Source organism: Apus apus, chromosome 4 (genome assembly GCF_020740795.1).
Source record: "Apus apus isolate bApuApu2 chromosome 4, bApuApu2.pri.cur, whole genome shotgun sequence".
Lineage (NCBI taxonomy): Eukaryota > Metazoa > Chordata > Aves > Apodiformes > Apodidae > Apus > Apus apus.
In genome coordinates this window covers 17,879,240-17,885,522 of record NC_067285.1, presented here as the reverse complement: position 1 = coordinate 17,885,522, position 6,283 = coordinate 17,879,240, and positions in this window count along the sequence as shown.

Below are 6,283 nucleotides of genomic sequence, written 5' to 3'. Positions count from 1 at the left end.
TCTTCATCTTGACATGCTGCAAGCCAAAACTGAGCTTCTACCAGAAAGTATTAGGGCCCGCTCAGGTTGATTTCTTTCATTCTTTCTATTCCAGATGCTAAACACCTTACATCTCCCAGGATGACACAACTCAGATCAATTAAACACCTCCAGGAGAGGGAGGATACTTTCAGAGTATTACTCAAAGTAAGTGCCGCTCATTTCAACTGATGATTGATGTCCAAAAAAGGAAGCATTTCTAGAGCTGGTAACATGATGTTTTAGCCAGCTGTGACTTCTCCAAGCTGACAGCAAAATGCTAAGGAGAAACTAAATAAAGAATAAAAAAAAATAAAATAAAATAAAAAAGGCAGCGCCGGTGGAACTACCCTCAGCAAGGAGGCTTCCTGGAGGTGGGGATGCAGAACTGGAGGAATAGCTGAGCTTGATGAGGCTAGGTCTGGTTTTGCTAGGGTGCACAATTAACTGATATTTTTAACATCAGGTGTTATAGGGAGTAGACAGTGTGGGTTTCTACAGTCAAAGAGACTGGAATCCAGGATACACCATAGGGGACAGGGCAACCTGTTGGATCTACAGGAGAGTCACACAGAAGGAGAAAAAGCCAGATGAACTGAGTCTACATACAGCTTCCTGAATACTCTACTGAATTTTCAAAGACCTTATCGTTTTAGAGACAAAATAATATTGCAGTATTTCCATTTAATGTGGAGTAGCTTTCTTCTCAGAAATGGCTATTTCATTTGATGATTAATGTCTCTACTCCCAGAATATATAATTGTTTGCATTACTATCATGCAGTCTTGGGTCTTAAACTCATCTAAACTACATAAATTAATAGAGAAGTGATTGACCTAGAAAAGTTTACAATAATGATACTGCAAACATTTTTTGGTGGTCAGTGATGATTAAAAATACAGAAAATTACATAATAATGTAATTGAATCACAACATTTCTGAGCCTTCACTTTGAAGTTCTGCCATTCTATTGCAAAACTTAATTGGCTACAATTTTCAGTTCTAAAATAATGAAGGCTCTAAAGTTGACAGAAATCCTTCCAGCATTCACTTCCATAAAGTCTGGAACTTGGTTGTGGGTCAAACTTTATTTAGTAAAGGTTGAAGTGAATGTCAGGTGAACTGTGACTCTCCTGATATTTTTAGCTGCTCAAACTACCATGGATCTTTATGGTCTTGTTCCATCCTTTGTGCTACTTCAGAAGTTGAGCACCCTTAGGCATACTGCTTCTCTGCCACGTTTTATTCTCCAACAGTGCTGAGCAGCACCTCTTGCAAGACCTGCTCTCCCTTTTTACAAGTAGGGGACCAGAGCCCTGGAGTTGACCTTCTTGTGAAGACGTGTGACACTGCAGAGATCATCCTTAGGTCTTTTCTGCAGAATTGTTCAGTCTGAATCACATGTTGACTCCCTGATTTTGTCACATTTATCTTCAACCTTTTCAGTTAAAATATAAGGGGCATAGTTTAAATCAAATAAGCTGCTTGTGAGTTGTAAATCCTTGTTTCCTGTGAGCTATTGTCTTTATGACTTATGCACTACCACCACAAAAAGCACAGAACCTCTGCCAGGTCCCCTCTGATGCAGTCACATCTCCAGCTATCACCAGGTTTTCTATACTGCCCCACAAATTCCTCAGTCCTCTGACATGTTCCCAAAGCTCACCTCTCCCCCACACACACTGCAAAATCACTCTTATCTTGTTTGGCCTTTAGCTGAAGGGCAGACAGTAAAGGCTGCAATTAATCCTGAGACACACATCCCTGCAGTACCTGGCAGGCTGCAGACTGCTTTCACACAGGGCAGTTTCCCACCAGGGTTGGTTCCACTCTGCCTCTTTGGAAATCAGTTAACAAAATGGTGTAAGTATCTCTTGCCACTGCCCAGCTAATGATTTTCATAAAATGAGAGCATTTAATATATTTGGAACCTCTTCTGCTCTGTCCAATTCTGTCAAGTTGTGTAATGAGTCTACAGATTACTGAAAGACCCTGACAGACGCTGCAGTTGCATAACTTGTTTCCTTCTGAAACTGAGCAAAAAAAGACACTATCACCACCCCACAAATTTCAGCTTCCTTGTTCTCTGTCAGCATGTTTTGACTTGTTGTGAACCTCTTTGATTGCTCCTGAGATCAAGCATGCATGCCCACATCTCCCCATCAGTGATCTCTCATGGTCCCTTTGTGGGGAAGTTTGCCTCCATCAGCCACAGCCCTGGTTTGTTAATACACCAGATCTTCATACCTTAAACACCACCGTTTTTTATACACACACACACTTATGTATTTATATAAACACCCAAACAAAGCAAACACTGGGCCTTTTTTATCTACATAAATATATAAAAATATTTTTAGTGTTTTAAAAAAGTGTGTATAAAATGGATATATATGCACTATCATGAGCTACCTTACATACTGTCAATCAACAGAAGTGCCACACACACATTTCTTATAATCTTATCCTAGAATCCCCACCAAGCAGAATGAAAACACAGTTCTTCCCTGGAAGTCACTGGTTTAGACTAAACACTCATTACCTTTGTGAGACTTGAATCCAAAACTTGCTTTGGAACCTATATTGAGATTTTTATATGGTGCTGTCAGGAATTTCTACATTAAAAGGCAAAAGTAGTGTAAGCACACAGCTGTAACAGCACAATTTTTAGAAAACCCTTACCCAACACAGGATCTTTGATCACATGTTTTGCAACAAGAAAAGCAAGCTTCTAAATTCTTCTCCTTGCCACAGACAGCTAGAACCTTAGCAGGTGTTATCTCTTTTAAATAATCAAGATTTGTAATAACAGCACTGGGAAATAAATAAAGCCCCTTGTTTTGTTTGGATATTAGTGCTTTTTAGATAACACACACATCAGGTATCTGGAAGGAAAAATTACTCTCAAGTCAAATTTAGATGTGCTTATTAATAAAGTCTTGAATAAATTCTTCTAACATAGAGATGAATACAGTTTTCACAAAACACATGCTATAGATTTTTTCACTCTTACTTCATTGTAGCCACCAGGAACATGCAAGTACCAAGAAAGTTGTTTAGCAAAGCGGGGTGAAGCATACAGCTGAACTTTTCTGTGAAAATGCTTAGGACTGAAAGAGTGAATATCTACTTTCCACTGATGTCAACATATTTTTGATTTTAAAAAACCCAACTGTTAAAAGTTTTGTTCTTATTTCTTACTCCTAGACCTAGTGGGAAAAATATATCAGCTCACAGTGGATAAAGAATGTGTATACTGATGGATTTTACTCTTAATTTTAAGTTTCTGCAACTGTAATGATTAGAAACACAATTCATCCCCAGGGAATGCTTACATCTCAGAAGAAAGTTTGGCAGCAAGAAGCAGGCAATATAAGTAATTTCTGTGTGCAGAAGATCCATACTATTCCTGTAGCCTCCTAGGAGATAGCTTTTTCCTCTGTGTTTGTAGAGCTCTTGGCACCCAGAGTCCAGTCAGGGATTCCAAATTATAAGTTATAGTATTTGAAATAGTGCTAACTGAAAGTTATTAGACTCTATTAGGATGGTTAACTTCCAGAAATAATATAGATGCTAGTACATGAGCACTGATTTATCCCATTGCCTTATGATTAAAAGCTTTGAGAGGAGAGCAGGGAAGCAGGAAGCTGAAGCTCAATAAGCAATGGAAATAAAACAGAGAATCAGCTTTTTACACTGACATGGCTGAGAGCGTGTGCCTTTCCACATAAAACATGCTCTTCTCTATTATTATCTGTCCATAGCTTTCAGAGGAAAACAGTGATTTTCTGCTAGCTGTGCCAAGTGTGGAGGGAAATGGAATTCCTTCTGCAAAACAGTTTGATTACTCATGATACAAATCTGAGTCAAAAAGAGAGAGGAGAAATCTAAAAAACCCATCTGGCATATGGGCTAAACTATGCAATTAACTTCCAGGAAGAAAAGAAGGCAGAGCAGTATGCTTAGGGCCTAAGTTTAATAGTGGCGGGGAGGGAGGTTTTGGTTATAAACGTAGTGTCAGGATTTGCTAGAAAGCAGATAAAATATTAAAACATCAGTAGCAGCACTTGCAAAAGAGTGTTGCTACACGGACTAATTGTCTGCCAGCCAGCTGCAAGCTAGTGATTTTGCTTCAGCCTTCCGGTTTAGGAAGTACACATGCTCCGTAGTATGAAATGGAGGTGACCCCACAGACAAGTCACAAGAAGTATCACACACTGCTGAACTTAGGACAAACTATGGTTCATCAGAGGAAAGAAGCTAGCTGGAAACAATTGACTCCACAGAACAAGTAATTGACTTTTTGCTTTCCTCATCAGATTAGTAGCAGAGCTATTAAGCCATTACTCACTTTCTTGAGGATCCGACTTTGGGTTGGGCCTGATCATGCTGGAATTGTCACTGGCAAGAAACTCTGATGTCCTCAAACGCTTCATCCTGCAGCTCTACATCAGCACGGCCCTGCTGACCCAACAGGCACAGTCCCAGCAGAGGCCCTTCCTCTCATACATCACTTGTCTGTTCAGCTTTCTCACCAGCAGACCTGGCACTTGCTTAGCATTGAAGGGAAGAAACCACATAGGGGAGCATTTGAGCTACACTAAAAACCCACAAACACACTTACTACACAGCAGAGAAGTCCACTACAAGATAAGACCACTTCACCAAGCACAGCAAGCCAAAACAAGACCTCCTTGGACTAGGATTCAGGAGGGAAAAACCCTCTCTCCTACTCCTATGAACTGGGTTGAGTTGGGCTTAAGTGGGCTCTAGCAAGGCAGCTGGGAAGGTAGCAGGAGTCCCTCCCACAGGGGGAAAGACCTAGAGAGGAAACACCTGACACGTAAGCAGCATACATAGAGCTGAGTAGGAGAGGAAAAGGGACAGAGGCAAGTGCCTGCTTTCTCAGACCTAGTTTTTCAGGACAAGTTGTGAAGGATGAGTCTCCATTTGCAGCAGGACACATGCGTACAATGTATTACAGGTTCTTAGCTGATGCAACCACAAGGGAGTGATCATCTGATTGCAAAACTAAAAAAAAAAAATAAATGCAAACCTGGCAAAGCAGTTGGCAGCACTCAGCCAGCTTTCTTAAGGGAGGAGGTGAGGCTGTCAGCAGCTGCTCAAGGAAAGTATTTCGAGTTACCAGGAAAAGGCAATACCAGTGAAGAAGATCACTAAGATAAAAAAAAAAAAAAAAAAAACAACAAAAAAAACACAACAGGGAAGGCAGCTGGTAGGCATTTCCTCTTTCTGGAAGCTCACCTGACTAGGTCATCTCTGAGTTTGTGGGTTTTGTAAAAGCTGCAAGTGTCAGAGTGTTCACAGTACTAAATCATTCCAGCCCTTAGCACACATGCATTTCCTATGTTCATTTTTCTGGACAGCTTGATAAATTCTGCTGTGATGGCTATTAAACTAGTTCTGGAAGTTTTCTAAATAAATCACGTAAAGGGGCTTTGTAATTACCCAAGCATATTTTTTCTTAGGGGTGCAACCTACAGCTTCTGTGAATGTCTGAAGAAGTAAGTAAACAGCTTTAAATTAATGCAATTACTGGTAGTGCTTTTTCATAGCCTTTTGATAGAGAGAATACATCTTGCTATCCGTAAAAAACAGATTTTCTGTAGCTCATCCTAAGCTTTAGGCTACTTAATCTCCTGAATTGTTTGCTGCTTAGGTCTGAGGACAAATAAAAGTACTTTCCATCTATACTCTTCCTGGAAGCATAGGTAACAAACCTTAGACATCCCTCCAAATCACATCTGTGTAGTAATTTCTCTCAATAGACTGAAACAAAAATTGTCATGTTTCTGCCTGCCTGGCCTACTAACTGTTCAGCTTGGTTTATTAGCTTTTCAGTTTCCCACAGGAAAAACCTGTTATCCCAAAAACTGAGCATGGAAGAGGCATTCTAGGCCATGTGCCTGTAGATTAGTTTTAACTTAATCTTACACCTGATGACACAAAAGTATGTTTACATTTCTGCTGACCAAACGCGGAATTCCCTCTTGCAGTCGCTGTGTTCTGTTGCTGTGGGAATTTCCAGAAATAATTAGATAAAAGAAAGGAAAAGCTGTGTGCCAGTGTGGAATCTGTATGACTTCACCAGTAAGAACCTGAGGGCTGAAAGCATCTGTGCCACAGTGAGGATTATATGTCAGTGCAGCACACTATCCATACCTGATGGGTAGTGTGGGCTGCACCAAGGGACAGTGATGGATGTGCCTACAGACACATTGGTTTCTGTTCCCATTCTCCTTTT